At 36.6% G+C, this 19689-nt stretch overlaps 1 long non-coding RNA gene across 1 annotated transcript; it reads right to left on the bottom strand.

Moving 5' to 3' along the window:
• Positions 1 to 279: 279 nt before the first annotated feature.
• LOC139856860 (uncharacterized) lies at positions 280 to 7932 on the bottom strand. The gene is made up of 4 exons (XR_011762202.1): positions 7756 to 7932; positions 5084 to 5173; positions 775 to 860; positions 280 to 650 (listed from the first exon to the last, which is right to left on the bottom strand). It is a non-coding gene; the product is annotated as an uncharacterized lncRNA (long non-coding RNA).
• Between the last annotated feature and the right edge of the window lie 11757 nt (positions 7933 to 19689).

Below are 19689 nucleotides of genomic sequence, written 5' to 3'. Positions count from 1 at the left end.
AGCTAAACATTTCATGTCAATCTATATACTAGTATAAAAATATAGAATATTACTTTTTAATTAGAAATAACATATTCCATATCAACTTACTTTGCTAACTTATTAGTTTATAACGACTTAATAATATGGAGAACGTGATCATGATGAGTTAATAACACGGAGTAATATTATTGAGATTGGTTTTCTAACATATACTAATGGAAAGGAAAATACTCCAAACCAAATTACCCATTTTGATCAGTTAGAATGGTTAGCTTAACAAAAATGTAACTATAATAATTATTTCAATTTAAATATATTTGTAATTTCCAAGACAACACTTGACTATGACTATACGTTGCTTTACTTACAAAGATGTAGGGGTCTAGATTGTTTAATTAACAAACTTGAAGGACCCTAACTATAGTACAATACAATAAGATGGGGTAATTAAGGGGATACTCAAAACATTTTGTCTTCCTCATACTGGATACAAACGCAAAGTCGCAAACCTGCAACTTTCTTCTTCAAATGCAAACCTCAAATCTTAAAATTAGTTTCTCCGACTTTGGGCCCCTAAAAATCATGTGCCCTGAGCGGTTGCTCACCTTGCACCCTCTTAGGGCCGGCCCTGATTATTGGTTCCAGATCTTGATAAAATGAAGATTCACCTATGTTTTAAAACATTATAGCAACGATTAAATAACAGAAGAAAAAAAAATACACCATGACAGTAAACATAAGAGGTTTAAAAATAATTAAAAAAGGCAAATCAATATCTGAAATTGATCATACCTTCAGAGGTTAAAATCCCGGTATCATCAGTGCAAACAATATCAGGTCTTTGTGCAGTAACAACTTATCTTGTCACAGACCTACGACTACATTCAATTTCTTGGGACGAGATCGTGATGTTTTTGGTTTCCGATGAAGATTATGTCCTTAAATAGTTGCGGGTCAAAAGTGTACGCGAAACGTAAATGGATTCGTGATTTGTGTATTACTTCTAACATTCAATTTCTTGGTCTTCAAGAGTCTAAAATGACGAGGTTACAGTTGTTTCGTTTAAAGTCGATGTGGGGAAACAGTCAATTCGATTATGCCATTTCTTTGTCTCGAGGTTTCTCGGGAGGTATCATCTCTATGTGGGATCCTAACGTATTTGTTAAAGATCAGATATGGTGTGAAATTCATCTTGTTATAGTTAAAGGTCGCTGGCTTAAAGAAGACATGGTTGTTTATATGGTGAATGTTTATGCACCTCAAAACGTTCAAGACAAACTTGTTCTTTGGAATAAAATTTCTGATTTTATGGCTAATAATGTTGGGGATTACATTCTTTTTGGTGATTGGAACGCGGTTCGTTTGGCTAATGATAGAAGTGGAACGGAGTATTGTGCCACAGATGCTTTTAATTTTAATAACTTTATTAATAACAATGTTCTCCATGAGGTTCCTCTCGGCGGTTTAAAATTCACGTGGCGCACTAAAGCAGGTAATAAACTAAGTAAACTCGATAGATTTTTTGTTACTAACAACGTGTTGATGTGTGTTGACCATTTAAAAGGTGTGGTGCTTCCTCGCGGGTTTTCTGATCACTCGCCCATTTTACTTTTTCAAGAAAAAGTGGACTATGGTCCTACATATTTTAAAGTTTTTGATTCTTGGTTCGAAAGAGCAGGTTTTGATGATACGGTGCGTAAAGAATGGGCTGAGATTAATGCTAATAATGGCCAGCATGTCACTAAAAAGTTGAGATTACTTAAATCTAAGCTTAAAGACTGGATTTCACAATCCAGGAAGATTGAGTCGGTCCGTTTAAAAGAAGTTGTGGAAAAATTAAATGGGCTTGACGTGTTAATTGATGTGGGCTGGGCTACTGAATCGCAGGTTAATGATCGAAATGTTCTGTTCCAGGAACGTGAAGTATTGTCCAAGCTTGAGTCTCTAGATTTATTGCAAAAGTCTCGCTTAAAATGGGATGTTGAGGGAGATGAGAATTCGAAGTTTTTTCACTGTTCTGTTAAACACAAACGCAAACAACAATTAATTCAAGGTTTAATGATTGATGGGTCTTGGGTAGTTGATGCTACGGTGGTCAAGAATAAATTTTTCGATTATTATAGTAATATGTTTGATGAGGTGAATTCAGGTGCTTCTTTTAACCAAGTTAATCCTAGAGTTACTCTTACGTCAGATGATAATGTTTTTCTTGAACGTGATTTCGATGAGATTGAAATTAAAAATGCGGTTTGGGCTTGTGGTAGTTCAAAGGCTCCGGGACCAGATGGGTATTCCTTTAAATTCATTAAATTTTTTTGGGATATATTGGGGGCTGATTTTTGTAGAGACGTCCGCAGTTTTTTCGAGTCGGCCACTATGCCACATGGGGCAAACTCCGCTTTTTTTACTTTGATTCCTAAGGTAAAGAATCCGGTTCTTGTTACAGATTTTCGGTCAATTTCATTGATTGGTGCATTCTACAAGACCATCACTAAACTTCTTACAAATCGCCTAGTCAACATTATTGATAAGATTATTTCTCCGACGCAATCGGCTTTCATTTCGGGTAGACAGATTCTTGATGGTCCGATGATGTTGAGTGAAATCATTGCGAGGTTTGAGAAATCTAACCGTAAGATGCTTCTCTTTAAAGTTGATTTCGAAAAAGCTTATGATTCGGTTAATTGGGATTACTTGGTGTTCATGTTAAAGTCTCTGGGATTTGGTTCTCGATGGTGCGGATGGATCTTGGGTTGTCTTAAGTCGGCTAGAACTTCAGTTCTTATTAATGGCAGTCCTACTCGAGAGTTTACGTTAAAAAGGGGGTTACGTCAAGGTGATCCTCTTAGTCCGTTCCTATTTATTATCGTGATGGAGGGTTTACATTTGGCTTTTAACCAAGCTAAGGAGGCAAAGTATATTCGAGGCATTAATCTTGGTTCAAACGATCTTAAGCTCTCTCATTTTTTTATGCTGACGATGTTATTATTATGTCCGAATGGAGAAGACGGGAATTAGGTAATATTCTTCGTATCCTTGAAGTTTTTTTTCTAGTTTCGGGTCTCAAAATTAATGTTTCGAAGTCCCATTTTTTTGGTGTTGGTGTCAACCCTGTCATTGTTAACTTGGTGGCGGCGAGATTTGGTTGTAGGTTGGGGTCGTTTCCTACTAAATATTTAGGGATTCCAATTGGATTGAACATGAAAAGGGTGTCGAGTTGGGATAATCTCATGCGGAAATTTAATAATCGGCTCGCTACATGGAAGGCGGGTTTATTGTCTTCGGGTGGTAGACTTACTCTTCTAAAATCGGTTATGGGGAGTCTTGGGATCTATTATATGTCTCTTTTTAAATGCCCGGAAACAGTTATAAAAAATCTTGAAGTTATTCGTACCAGATTCTTTTGGGGTAGCAATAACTCAAAGAGAAAAATGGCATGGATTAAGTGGGATCAAGTTCTCAATTCGTTTTCTCGAGGCGGGTTGAACATTGGTAGTTTGAAGGCTTTCAATTTAGCCTTAATTATCAAATGGCGGTGGCGTTATCTTTCATCTCCGGGCGATATGTGGGTCAAGGTTATTAAGGCCATACATGGTAACCACTTTGATTGCACTATTGGTTCTAGTCCTTGGTGTTCTATTGTCCATACGTGTCAAAAAGTTGTTACTGACAGTGTTCTTTCTCAAAATTATATTCAATTGGAGGTTGGAAACGGAAGAAATGTGAGTTTCTGGCATGACTCGTGGTGCGGTTCTTCTCCGTTAGTGTCCCGATTTAACAGGTTGTACCATCTTGACATTAACAGACTCGACTCAGTGGCGGATAAGTGGGTAGAAGGAGAATGGAGGTGGGTGTGGTCAAGAGAAGAAATTGGTAGCAGAAACATGACTTCATTGTTGAACTTGTTACAAGAATTACAGAACGTTAATGTCTCGAACCGAGAGGATTGTTGGAAGTGCTCTCTTAATGGAGATGGTTTATTCACGGTAAAAGATACGAGAGAGCACATTGATAGATCGATTCTGTATTCTCATCATGTTCCTACGTCGTGGGTAAAGACTCTCCCAAAGAAAGTGAACGTTTTTTGGTGGCGTTTCAAGTTAGATGCTCTTCCGTTACGTTGGAACTTATCCACAAAAGGTATTATGTTGGATTCACAGAATTGCCCGGTTTGTGACACTGACGTAGAACGGTTAAAACATCTTTTTTTGAGTGTACGATTGCAACCGACATTTGGAGGTTGGTTCGTATTTAGCTAGATTGTGGGTTACCTAGCTTCTCGTGTTGGTTGGATGTTGAAAATTGGATCGAAGACGCAAGGATGCCGACTACTACTAAGCTCCGGATTACTTCTATCGTTGTTACTCTCTTGTGGGCTATTTGGAGGTACCGGAACGGTGTAATTTTTAATGATAGTGTAATTCGTAAATGTAATTTATTTGATGTCATTAAACTTTTTTCATTTCGTTGGCTTAAAAACCGAGGTCATGAAGTTTCAAATTGGAACTCGTGGCTTCAAAGGCCGTTGTAACCTTCTCCCTTAGCGCCTTGCTAGGGAGCGTTTTCTTTTCTTATATATATATATTGTTTATTGCCGTAAAAAAAAAAAACATAATATAATATATAGTAGTAAATATGAGAAATCAACAACAAAAGTATCCTCCTCCTCCTCCTACTACTATTATTTTTAAAAGGAAAGTGACGAATGTATTAATTTAACTAATTTAATATTACTAACTGAAATTTGGTTAAGAATTCTAAAGTTGCGGTTACGGTTTATAACTTTATCGTTATTATGTCTGATTTTATAACTTATATATAGGATATAAATTGTTTTAGCTTATTTTGGCATTTGTATTTGCATTATTATTATTTTTTTTATAATGTCTTTCAGATGGTTTTAATGAACGATTATTATCACACAAGCTTCCTGTATGGAATATCAAATGTAACATTTAGACCGCCGTCCGTGATGCTCATGAAACTAAGGCCTATTAGAGAATGAATTTTTAAAATTACTAAACAAAGTTATATAATTTTCGCATATTTCGAATTTTGCCACATAAAGTTTCCCAAATAAAAATGAGAGTTCGTCACTTACGATGATCAAGGTATGGAACATAAGGGGGAATGTCTCGAACATCAGACTTTGGACATATCCAGCTTTCTCGTGATTATTTGAAGATAAAATCTTTTGGGAATTAAACAATGAAAGATATGGAATTGCGTTAGACAATAATATCAAATAAAATAGTGAAAAAATGGTAAACGTATATTTGAATCTAAAAAAGAAATGTATGAAAGTATGTGTCATAACATTGAAGCAATAGGAAAGGTAACTGAAAAGAAGAAATATTTTGCGTTTGTATACAATAAGCTTATTAGACCACTCCCAATCATGACGCCGTCATGTGCACTTCCTCAGCGCCACATCAGCTTTCTCTCTCCTCCTTTCTCACCACTTCCTCCCATAACACTCTCATAACACACCATTGCCAACCATGACATATTTCCTCAAATTTTATTTTTTTTTTTATTAAAATTCGTTAGTATAAAAATAAAATAAAATAAATAAATCAAATAATGTTAATGAGTAACATAAAAAAATCTGGAATAAAAACTTGAAATATTCAACTACCTTTTATAATGGGGTCCCACATATATTATATAAATATAAATATTAATTATTTAAGTAATATAAATATAAAATAAAATAAAAACACACCACCCACTTCATCTTCTTCTTCCCCTTTTTAACCCATTCCTTCAACCCTCCATTTTTGTTTTAAAAAAAAATCAATTGCAGGTTGCAAGTGTAAAAAATAAATGGAAATACACTGAAAAATTACAAATACACTTGAAAAAGGTCCACGATTACGCCCTCCTCCTCGTGGTTTTGAAGAAATTTTCCAGGGCGACAAGCTGCAGGGCGATCGAGGAAGTGGCCAGGGCGGCACAATGCCATCGGCGCCCTCGAGGGCATGGCCGGATGGCGGGCTGAGTACGTACCGTTGGGAGTGGTCTTAAGGAGACAAGCACATGCGATAACATACTAGGGTGCCATAGAGTAGCCTAAGATAAAGAGCACAACCACTATTTGCATGCTTTTGAATAATAGTTGACAACTTTAAGCGATCAAATTACTACAAAAGCCTATTGTAAAGATTTGATTGAGATGCATAGACGTTTATGATGAGCTACCTCACTATGTGTAATACATAATTAATTATATAATGTAGTTAATTAGCATTTTTAAAATTATTATTTTTTTTTATTTTTTAATTACAGGGAAATTAAAAAATAAAATATTAAATAATTGTACAATAATGCTAATTAATCATATTAAGTATTATGTAACTAGTACAATAATGCTAATTAATCATATTAAGTATTATGTAACTAGTTATGTATTATATATAGTGATGTACCTTATCATAAACGGTCGTGTATCATAATCAAACCTTTTTCAATATGCTTTCGTAGTCATTTACACGCTTAAAGTTGTCAACTCATATTCAAACGTGAGCAATAGTGGTTGTGCTCTTCACTGTAGGCTACTCCATGGAACCCTAGCATGTTATCGCAAGTGCTTTTCTCCGTAAGCTTGTTGTGTACAAACGCAAAATGTTTCTTCTTTTCAATTACCTCTACGATTGCTTCTATGCTATCACACACACCTTCATATTTTTGTTTCTTCGATCTAAATATACCTTTATCACTTTATATCACTCCTTTAATTTGTTGGTGGAGAATGTTGGCTTATGCTTAACGGTAATATTAATCTTAACCAATGGTAGCAGTGTTTTGATGATGACACACACATAATCAAAATCAAAAGTGATGATAGACATCTTGACATAAATATAATAGTTCACTAATCCACATTTACTCTAGCAAATGACCAAACCAAATGAAGCTTAAAACATTAAGAAAACAAAAAGAATACAAAACTCGGGTAGTGCACGGTTTGGGTCCACGGTCGACCACAGGTCTAACCGTGGGGTGTCCTATACCATAGTTTATGAGAAACATGGTAGACGGTCGACACCACGGCTGATCGTGGTTCGACCGCGGTTCTTCTGTCCAAAAATCTTGACCAAATAATGTTTGACCACTTCGGGGCATCTATAATTCACGAAACCTTTTTCAACATACTTAGAATAGTTGCCCCTAGATTCCTTAAACCACGCTCTGATACCACTAGAAACAACCACAACTCAATTCCGATAAATCGACAAACTTTTTTTATAGGCTTATGGTGCGTCGCTTTCCTTTCAGGTGCGGCGCACTATTTGCTGGAACTTAACCCTCAATTACTTTTCAAGACATCCCTTGACTATTTTCAAGACATCTCATGACTATTTTCAAGACTTATAACCACAAGTTTCCCCCAATTCTCAAAACTCGGTTTTAACAAATTTACTACTAAAACTCACTTGACTTAAAAACCCATTTTGACACTTAATTGACTAGAACACAAGACTTTCAATTTTGTAAGCCTTATCATCTCATTACCACTCTCATTACCATATAGTTTACATTTAAGAGTCCTTAATCAACCAAGGTCAAAATCAGATTTTTAATCTTAGTCATACAAGTCATATTCCGCTAGTTTTCTTAATCACAAATTCATCATTTTTAAAAACCTCAACTCAATAAACCCTAACCCTAATTTTCGAATTAGGGTTTCTATGGAACCAAAAACCTTGATTCCTACCAATATAACATCATCAAACAACAAAGATCTCGAAATTAGGGCATAAAAGTTCATACCTTAAGTTAGGGTTTCAAAACCCCCAAATCACAATAAATATGAATAAAGATGGAGATTCAAGACTTCTAATGAAGCTAGTAAGCTTTAGAGATGTTGATTATACTCCTAGATCCAATTTCACAAACAAAATCAAAGGGTTTGTGTTTGATCTTTGCAAATTCGCCACTAGCACACACTCTTCTTCCAGCATTTTAGAAAATGTAGGCTGCTGTCCAGATTTTGTTAAAAAGAGTTTAACTCAAATTTACACTTTTAACCATGTCCAATATATTATTTTGCACACCTAGTCCTTATTCTAACAACACTAGTCCTTTTTCTAACATTTGGATAATTAACACAAGGTAATAACAAAATAATGGTCTCTAAAAATAGGCTGTTACAGTTTCACTATAAGAAGTATATAACTTGACTACAACCATCGAACCACTATTTATGAGGTAAGTTGTCATTGCAATGGCTTCTTGCCAAAAAATTGTTGGAACATTTGATTATAGTAGTTCTGATGGCTTCAAATGTATTTGGATTCTTACATGATTACTGTTTTCGAAAAAGACAACAAGACCTCCTCGATCACCAACAGTGATATAATCCAGTCTATTTGACGATGTGTACATCTTTACCTTTGCGAGACTTGAAATTGTACGAGAGGACGATAGATGAATTGGCACCTATTTAAGAGCCAGAGGAACACAGAGGTATCAAACCTTGGTCCGCCTAAGCCTTGAAAAAAATCCTTTGTTGAAATTGACCAAATAGCATTTTCGTTCCGTGAATGTGAAGTTCCGCTAACCACACTCGAAACGATTCTTCTTCTTGTTTTTTCTGTTATTTTGGCCCACTATAATGGGCCCTTTTTCTGCACCATGATCGACAGCAACAAGAGGCCCAACAGGAAGCACAATATCAGCCTCAAAATGAACGGCTGTAACCCTCCATGTTAACCCTAGAATTCTCTACATCAGGATAAACACAAGTTTCATGTTGAGACAAAAACGTACTCTGTACGAACTGGCACCAGCAACATAAGTTTTACACCAACCATACTGACAATCATTTACTTCAATGCTTTTTCATCTATTTCCTCTCTTTTACCCTCGTTTACCTTCACTTTAAAAATTGAACATGGGTTGGGGGTCATTTTAGCTTTTAACCTTTGAAAATTTTAAGTTAAACCAACATTACTCAGTTTGCTTTTGTTTGGTCACAAACTGTTCCTTTAAAATCTGTTAGGTCTAGGGAACAGTTTTCATGATCTCTGCTCTTAGTTTTATTTTTTGTGCTTCTGTTGTTTGCTGTAACATCCCGCGTTTTTCCGTTAAATTTATTTTAACACCGTCTTTTTTTTTTAAATAATATCTTTCGTCATTTAATTTGGCATCTTTCGTTAACTAACGTTCATAATATCCTCGTTATTTAATTATAACGTCACCCGTTTACTCGAGCGTTTTAAATATTCGTTTGGTTATTTCCCGCACCCGCTTTGAAACTAGAGGGACCAAACTTGCAAAGAGGCTAAAGATTTGACTAGGTCAACTAGTCAAACCTTCAACCTCCTCCTCTCATTCATCTCTCTCTTTCTCCTTTTGATACTTCCAAATCCTCTCAACTTTCTAACATAAATTCATCATCTAAATCCGGATTAGGGAGCTAGCAACCAAATAAATTACATATTCTTGATCCTCTCATCATCCTCTTCGATTTGATGCTAACTACTTCGATTTTGGATAACATTTCTAAAACACTAGATTTCTTTAAATTTGTGTTCTTGACTTAAAAGTGTGTTAATTAGTGTCTATGGCTCATTGTGATGTCGTGTATGTAATTTGTATGCTCGATTTGTTGTTTTTGGTGTAACTAGCTTGAATATGAAAATTGCTTGCTTAATCTTTGATTTTGGATGATTAAAAGTTGTTTTAATTGTTAAAGTTCATGTATTAAATGTGTTACTAGCATCATTAGCTTCAAATTGATGTGTAGGTTGATTAAGAAAACTTCAAAAACATGATTATTGATTTTGAGATGTTTGACTAGGGTTTGATAGTTCTTGACATGAATTTTTGGATACTTGAATGTCATGGAATGTTAATTGTTAGTGTCTAGTAGTAATGTATGCTTCATTACCTTCAAAACGGCATATCATATGTGTGAATTGGTTTCCCGAAACTCAAAATGCAATTGATGAACTTGAAACTTTGAAAATGGACTTTTATTGTTCGCTTGATGAGATTTCGGCTATTGTAAATGATGTTATTGTTGGACCATAAGTGCTTAGTTGTATTCCTCGTCAAAATACCTTTCCAACGATATATGATAGGCATTATAAGTGTTTGCGGGTCAAGAGTTGGGTTGGAAAAGGTTTTGGTTCGTGCATACTTTGAAAAACTGACCAGAATTCTCTGCCCAGATGGTGGCGCGGCGCGCCCCATCCCCGCGCGGTGCGCGGATTGGCCTGGTCAGATTCTGACCTCTTTGTCCCATTTCACGTGAAATGTTTGACTAGCTACCGACCTCCGATTCACATGAAACTTGTTCTAATATACTTGTATATGAATAATTAGCATAGAAAAATAGTCCGGGACCCGACCCGAACATGTTGACTTTTTCGTTGACTTTGACCCGACCAAGTTTGACTTTTTGTCAAACTTAACCAATTAATTATGCAATCTTTCTAACATGATTCTATACTTGTATCTTGCATGAAACTTGACAATTTTCTTCACATGCTACATAATCGAGTCGTGTCGAGCCATAGGACTAATTGAACAACTTTGACCCTTCGTGACTATCGTTATTGATACAACCTACTTGTTTAGGTCGAGATTAGCTTTGTCTTTGCACGCGTTTACTCGTTGAAGTACTTTTTTAACTCTTGCGCTCAAGGTGAGATCATAGTCCCACTTTTACTCTTTTTGAACTTATATTTGGGATGAGAAAACATAAACGATTCTTTTGAATTAAGTGAACACAAGAACGGGAAAACAAACATTCTACATACGAGTTTAGAACAAAAATCCTCAATTCGATTATCATTAGTTACACTTGACGGGTGTAAGCGAGAACTTATGTTATATGGCCATATGGGTTGACAACCCTCATCTTTGACGGTTCGCTACCGTCTACGGATGAAATATATTTTCGAGAATCAGTGTTTGTTCTAGCACTATGGATGGGGTATACAATGGATGGAATGTTAAGCTTTGATAATTGGGTGCTCGTGAATATTAACTTTTAGAATGTATTACTATTATTTCAACTTTGCAAACCTTGTGGTTCGACTTACTTACTTTTACTCACTTACTTACTTAAACCTATGATTTCACCAACGTTTTCGTTGACAGATTTCTATGTTTTTCTCAGGTCTTGCACGATATGTGATACATGCTTCCGCTCATTATTTGATACTTGCATTGGATGTTGAGTATACATGCATTTCATGGAGCGTCTTATGACTTTACTTTAAACCGTGTCGCCTAGATTTCATTTGTACTTATAACCTTGTAACTTAACTTTTGGTTGAACAATTCTTTTAAACTTTGGAAACAATCTTTATGTTGAAATGAAGGCGACATATTTTGGTCAAACGTTGTCATAAAGACTTATGACCAGGTAATGGGACCCATGTAGACGACGCCGTCACTTGACGATTTGTCGGGGTCGCTACAAGTGGTATCAGAGCTTTGGTTGTAGGGATTTAGAGTTCATTTGTGTCCACCCCGAGTCATAGGGTACATAGGTGAATCTAGACTACAACCGGCATATAGACTGAAGTAGGAATTACTTGACTATTTGTGCATTTATACTCGAACTCTTCTATCATATCTAACTCGTATTCGATCTTGATCTTACGTTGATAAATTTTGTTGACGCGCCACCTTGACTTTATGAAGTAATGTTAAATGCACATGAGAATCAGGGTAATATAATTTCCGGGATTATATTACGGTGATTCACATGGACGTTCCGACATTATGACATAAAGAATTTAAGGCGAGTCAAGGAAAATTTTCTCTCTATCCTTATTCCATATCACGGTTAGTATTGTTAAGAATACTAATCAACGATATTCTTGTGTCATGAAGGAACAATGGCTCACCAAGGTCAACACAATACCCCTCTCGAAACTCTAGAACAAGCTCTTCAACGAATGATAACCACCGCCGTGGGTACGGCCGTGGCCGATCACTTTTCCAACAACACCAATCGTGGAGCCGGTAATTCAAGCGAAGGTTGCTCCTACAAGAACTTCATGAAGTACAACCCTCCCACTTTCGATGGAACCGGAGGACCGGTTGTTCTCACCCGATGGTTTGAACAAATGGAGACCGTTTTTAACACAAGCGGTTGTCGAGACCAAGATAAGGTCAAGTTTTCCACCCTCACTTTCACCGGCATTGCTCTTTCGTGGTGGAACAAGTACGTACAATCGGTGGGTATCGATGAAGCCCACACACTCTCATGGACCAAATTAAGAGAAAGAATGATCACCGAATATTTTCTGCGCGACGAGACTCGAAGGCTCGAACAGGGTCTAAGGAATTTAAAAACGGTCGGGAATGACCTCGGAACTTATAATCAACGGTTTACCGAACTAGTCTCAATGTGTCCAAATCTCATGACTCCCGAATCCCTAAGAGTCGAACTTTACATGGATGGCCTCCCTAAGAGCATTCAACACGGGGTAATGGCATCCCAACCCACTAACATACAAGAGGCTTTAACCAAGGCCCACCAAACTTTAGAAACGGCGAATGAAATGGAAGCACCGGCACCAATGGTCGAGAACCACCCGAGTAACAACAAAAGAAAATGGGAAGCCTCCCAATCAAGCAATCGCAACAATAACAACTTCACCAAAGAGCCCTTTTTCCCCGGCGACAAGAAAGGGTATGCCGGAAAACTACCTTTTTGTAACGAATGCCACAAGCATCACTTTGAAGGATGTGACAGGTTTCGCCACCGGCGCCAAGGAAGTGGTCACATCGACAAACATTGTGGAAGTGCCACCCCCGTCCCTCGAAAGGGACCCAACACACAAAAGTCGGTCACTTGCTACGCATGTGGCCAAACGGGTCATTTTAGGAATGAATGCCCAAATAAGAAAATCAACCCCAACGCACGCCGTTAAACTTTCAACATCAACGCCTAGGATGCCCGAGACGACGATGGACTAGTCACGGGTATGTTTCTTCTCGAAATTCTCACGTTTCATGTTTATTCGATTCGGTTACCGTTAGACGTTTTATAATCAAGGCTCTGACTCATACTCTTTGCACTTCACCTTTTTCCCCTAGACACTACTTAGGCAATTTAAGTGACCAACGGAAAATATTGTGTGCCTATAAATTTTATTGGAGGATATACGTTAAGACTTTTGACTTGACACCTATAGAACTAGGGAGCTCGGAACCTATTCGTTAAAAAGAAAATGTTTCCCCATCATCTTGTATAGATTATTGTGAACTGAGTAATTTTCGGTTGGAAACCGATACCCTCTCCCTCGCATCCATGACCTCATGATTACTTGCATGAATCCCGTGTGTATTCCAAAACGACCTCCGTTCCGGTTATCATCAATTGGGGGTTAAGGGAGACGATGTCTCCTAAGCCATCTTCCGAACTCGCAACGTTAGTTGTAAATCTCTCTTAGTACCGTCGATTTATTTAGGACTCCGTCCGTATTCATGAACCTCCTAAACCACGTATGCAAACTTATCTAGACAAATCTGTTATCGTCTTTATAGATGACATCTTAACTTATTCAACTAAGTCCAATTTTCTAGACTATGATGTTAATGGTCAAGGCATTACAATCAATCTCGAAATCAAGCCACATGTAATCAGGGAACTCTCCCAACTCAGACTTGTATTCGTAAAAAAAAAAAAAAAAATCTTAGATCTCACCGGTTCTTACCGAAAATTCATTTCTGACTTTTCTCATGTTACACGACTTTAATCTCTCCGCGATCGAACCTTGAGCGTGATTCTTCACACCAACATTTCTAGCTAAATTCGTACAACACCAGATGGGACTCAAATATGGAAATATTTCTACTTGGACGCCGAAAGGCATACTCCCTCGACTCGAAATCAACGGAACGGAAATTCGTTATTTTGCACGAAGAATTCAAATACTAAATTGTGGATCCGATCAATATTCTCGTCATCACGTACCACACTACATACCTCTGTTATTTCACCGTTACCGTCTGATATTACTGGAAATTAAGATAACACACAATCCAACGATACTTCACTCTTCTTTGACTTAACGCCCTTGTGTTTCTAATAATCGGCCAACTATTATTCAACCCCGAACTATACAACTATGTGTACTATTTCGTTTCTCTTTCAGACTTCAACTTTTGACAACTAGAGGCCCGTTATGGCAACCTCGAGATGCAAGCTCATCCTATTCTAAGTTCTCATTTCACTCCTATCTTTATCGCTCGCATTTCCGTTTAAAGAAACTCCTTGTAACATTTCTCCATGGATAGAGAAATTCCTCATATTACATTAGTATTCGCCACGAGGGTGAATAGTCCTAACGAACATTTTTGAACCCTAACTGACTTGTTCAAACATATCTTAAGAGATTCTATTCCAACACGGAGTATCTTTGTCAATTATCCCGTATCGAAATACTCGTTTCGCCTCTAGTTTTACAAGAAACCTTGGAGACCCGCTTAGACATGAGTACCGCGTACCACCCACAAACAGACGAACCAAACAAATGAACGATTTACGTCTTCGAAAGACATGTTTCAAACTTGCATGGTCGCTTTTAGTAGATCCCTCTTACAACAGTAGTTACCACTCGTGTGTTCACACGCACTTTCCGAAACCCTATATGACCGCTAATGTCATACCCCTATTCGTTGGACCAAAGCATGTGGCAAACAAAACACCGAATCTTAACTCATCCAAGAAACAACAATTGAGATAATCCAAGTCCGAGAAGGGCTCGAGACGACCCGTAGTCGCCCAAAAGAGTCATACCAAACTTAGATGAAAACCTCACAAATCCCAGTGTGTAACCGCGTAATATTGAGAAACCGCACCTTGGAAAGGTGTAATCCATTTTGGGAAATCGAGAAAGGCTATATCCGCAATATCGAACCTTTTGAAACCTTGGGGCGTATTGGAACCGCTTCCTATCGTTTAGAACTTCCGACTCAATTAAGTTCCCGTTTACCCTACATTTCGTGTAACAAACTTAGAAACGTGTCCTGCGGAACAGGAACGTGCAATCCTTCTAGATGCACCAACTATTGATGACAAACTCCTCCTCATAGGAAAAACCGGCTGAACTTGTGGATCGTAAAACCAAGCCCTAATACAACGTAACACCCCGACTACCCGGATTCGTGGAATGTCCAAGAAAGTACCTTCAATCATTCGTAGAGTTACTACACTAGGTCTCGAGTAAGAGACATCGACTATTACTTCCAACTAAATTTCGGGACGAAATTTCTTTTGAGGTGTGGATAATGTAACATCCCGCGTTTTTCCGTTAAATTTATTTTAACACCGTCTTTTTTTTTTAAAATAATATCTTTCGTCATTTAATTTGGCATCTTTCGTTAACTAACGTTCATAATATCCTCATTATTTAATTATAACGTCACCCGTTTACTCGAGCGTTTTAAATATTCGTTTGGTTATTTCCCGCACCCGCTTTGAAACTAGAGGGACCAAACTTGCAAAGAGGCCAAAGATTTGACTAGGTCAACTAGTCAAACCTTCAACCTCCTCCTCTCATTCATCTCTCTCTTTCTCCTTTTGATACTTCCAAATCCTCTCAACTTTCTAACATAAATTCATCATCTAAATCCGGATTAGGGAGCTAGCAACCAAATAAATTACATATTCTTGATCCTCTCATCATCCTCTTCGATTTGATGCTAACTACTTCGATTTTGGGTAACATTTCTAAAACACTAGATTTCTTTAAATTTGTGTTCTTGACTTAAAAGTGTGTTAATTAGTGTCTATGGCTCATTGTGATGTCGTGTATGTAATTTGTATGCTCGATTTGTTGTTTTTGGTGTAACTAGCTTGAATATGAAAATTGCTTGCTTAATCTTTGATTTTGGATGATTAAAAGTTGTTTTAATTGTTAAAGTTCATGTATTAAATGTGTTACTAGCATCATTAGCTTCAAATTGATGTGTAGGTTGATTAAGAAAACTTCAAAAACATGATTATTGATTTTGAGATGTTTGACTAGGGTTTGATAGTTCTTGACATGAATTTTTGGATGCTTGAATGTCATGGAATGTTAATTGTTAGTGTCTAGTAGTAATGTATGCTTCATTACCTTCAAAACGGCATATCATATGTGTGAATTGGTTTCCCGAAACTCAAAATGCAATTGATGAACTTGAAACTTTGAAAATGGACTTTTATTGTTCGCTTGATGAGATTTCGGCTATTGTAAATGATGTTATTGTTGGACCATAAGTGCTTAGTTGTATTCCTCGTCAAAATACCTTTCCAACGATATATGATAGGCATTATAAGTGTTTGCGGGTCAAGAGTTGGGTTGGAAAAGGTTTTGGTTCGTGCATACTTTGAAAAACTGACCAGAATTCTCTGCCCAGATGGTGGCGCGGCGCGCGGATTGGCCTGGTCAGATTCTGACCTCTTTGTCCCATTTCACGTGAAATGTTTGACTAGCTACCGACCTCCGATTCACATGAAACTTGTTCTAATATACTTGTATATGAATAATTAGCATAGAAAAATAGTCCGGGACCCGACCCGAACATGTTGACTTTTTCGTTGACTTTGACCCGACCAAGTTTGACTTTTTGTCAAACTTAACCAATTAATTATGCAATCTTTCTAACATGATTCTATACTTGTATCTTGCATGAAACTTGACAATTTTCTTCACATGCTACATAATCGAGTCGTGTCGAGCCATAGGACTAATTGAACAACTTTGACCCTTCGTGACTATCGTTATTGATACAACCTACTTGTTTAGGTCGAGATTAGCTTTGTCTTTGCACGCGTTTACTCGTTGAAGTACTTTTTTAACTCTTGCGCTCAAGGTGAGATCATAGTCCCACTTTTACTCTTTTTGAACTTATATTTGGGATGAGAAAACATAAACGATTCTTTTGAATTAAGTGAACACAAGAACGGGAAAACAAACATTCTACATACGAGTTTAGAACAAAAATCCTCAATTCGATTATCATTAGTTACACTTGACGGGTGTAAGCGAGAACTTATGTTATATGGCCATATGGGTTGACAACCCTCATCTTTGACGGTTCGCTACCGTCTACGGATGAAATATATTTTCGAGAATCAGTGTTTGTTCTAGCACTATGGATGGGGTATACAATGGATGGAATGTTAAGCTTTGATAATTGGGTGCTCGTGAATATTAACTTTTAGAATGTATTACTATTATTTCAACTTTGCAAACCTTGTGGTTCGACTTACTTACTTTTACTCACTTACTTACTTAAACCTATGATTTCACCAACGTTTTCGTTAACAGATTTCTATGTTTTTCTCAGGTCTTGCACGATATGTGATACATGCTTCCGCTCATTATTTGATACTTGCATTGGATGTTGAGTATACATGCATTTCATGGAGCGTCTTATGACTTTACTTTAAACCGTGTCGCCTAGATTTCATTTGTACTTATAACCTTGTAACTTAACTTTTGGTTGAACAATTCTTTTAAACTTTGGAAACAATCTTTATGTTGAAATGAAGGCGACATATTTTGGTCAAACGTTGTCATAAAGACTTATGACCAGGTAATGGGACCCATGTAGACGACGCCGTCACTTGACGATTTGTCGGGGTCGCTACATTTGCGGTAATGTTTCTTTAAGGTATTTGCTTCTTTCGGTTAGTTATTAGATGACTAGGAAAAGGGAAGTTTGGTTGACTTATTTCATACACCAAAACCTTTGCGTTGTAGAATACTCCGTATAAATATAATGTTATGTTTTAGACTTTGAATGTTGAAAGTTATGTACGGAGTACTTTAAAAGTTGTCTTCCAGATGTCAAGAGTTATGTACTATGATTTTGTGAATTTGGAATTCAGTTTTAGTGGTTGTTGTGTTAAATAAAATGAGTCTGTATTAATCGATCCGTTTGAATGATTAGTATTTTAATTTTGGAATCTGATAGTAATCACACCCACATCGTTGAACACCGGCTTACAATAGCTTTGTTGAGTACCAAACCAACTATTAAAATAACTTTCTTATCACATAATTCCTGCCCTCCTCAACATCTTAGTCTTATCTTGAATGTCATTGTCTTGTCTTATTCTCAATCACTGGCATAAGCAGTAATTTTTTTTAACGGGGGCGAATTTTTTTTTTTTAAAAACGCAACAACTTTTTTTTGGACAAAATATGGAGGCTTTTGGGCAAAATACGGAGGCTTGTGGGCGAAATATGAAGGCTTTCGGGCAAATAGGGAGAGTTTTAGGCTCAGAGGATACCTTAGGTGATGCACTAGCCGTGTGCCCTGTCACATCATAAAGGCTATGCAAAGTTAAAACAATAGATTAACCGGATGACTCCTAAGTTTTCAACTAAAACCATTGGTGGGTGATATTAGTTATTTATAAGAGTAACAATTTGTTTCTCAATCCGATGAGGAACGAGTTGCTACAAATTTTCCCATTTAAAATTCTGACATCGTCAAGTTGAAATATAATCGACGTATTCATACTCTAGGAGATGCACGAGTTGTGTGTCCGTCCCACTTCGAGAGACTATGGGTGATACAAAATGTAACACTTAATAAGTTAAGTTAAATTAGTGGGACTAGCAAAATATTTTCATATTTCTAACTAATATTATTGTGAGTGATATTAGTTAGCCATTACTTTTTACTTTGAACTTACAATTGACTTACAATTTCTTTCTAAATCTAACGGATATGACCTACACAAATTCCGAGGTTCATTATCATCACGATGGTATAGTCGGGGTACTTTACTACTAATAACATATGATATACTTCGTATTATAGTTCATTACAATTTTTACTATATATATTACATACAAATAATAATCATATTGTTCATTACGTACGATTTTTACTCTTAATTAACATTGTAAGTGTACAATTTCTTTAAGTGCACGATTTTTACTCTTAATTAACATTGTAAGTGTACGATACCCTGAAGATTGATTTGTTGAAAAGAGCCCAAGTAAACCATGATGAACCAAAATATATTGATTTTCCTACATTGGGCATTCAGGGATACATGTAGAAAATCATCTTCGCATGACGAAACGAAAGATTGTTATAGTATTAACGATGGCTCTTGAATAACAAATTTTAGGATTTACAAAGCCAACTTCGACGGAGTAACCAAAATATATAATTTTTTTTAACTAAAACTTAATAAATAAATGTTACTACGTATCATGTAGCAACCAAATTTTTAAATGTCATTGACCTCTTTAAAATTTGGGCTAAATTTGAAAATATATACACATGTTAATGTTAATAGATCATATGGACGCATCGATACCCCCTTCTTGTTATATATACTAGCAAACTAGCAAATTTTACTCAACTCGAAGGAAACTGAAAGAGCACATCTTGTTCACTCATCCTTTCATCATCATCTTGTTCACTAAGTACCCTCTCTCTCTTTATTTTTCACGCCACAATGAATATGTTTAGGAATTCGTTCAAGAAAAAGCAAAGGTCGGATTGAATAATGTCGAAGGAAGTGTAACTTAATATATTCAAAAGTGTATATATTTTTAATACAATTTTGTTGTGACACTGTATGCAGAATATTGTTTTCTTTGGTGATATCACCGCAAGGAACTTGTTCTTCAGTCCAAATCGAAAACGGATTTTCTATGTGCTTTCTTGAAATTAATTTACCGTTTGATGACTTGATCAAGGTAGTATACACAATTTTCGGGA

The sequence above is a fragment of the Rutidosis leptorrhynchoides genome, chromosome 7 (assembly GCF_046630445.1).
Source record: "Rutidosis leptorrhynchoides isolate AG116_Rl617_1_P2 chromosome 7, CSIRO_AGI_Rlap_v1, whole genome shotgun sequence".
Taxonomy (NCBI): Eukaryota; Viridiplantae; Streptophyta; class Magnoliopsida; order Asterales; family Asteraceae; genus Rutidosis; species Rutidosis leptorrhynchoides.
This window is presented reverse-complemented; position numbering and strand designations above follow the sequence as displayed.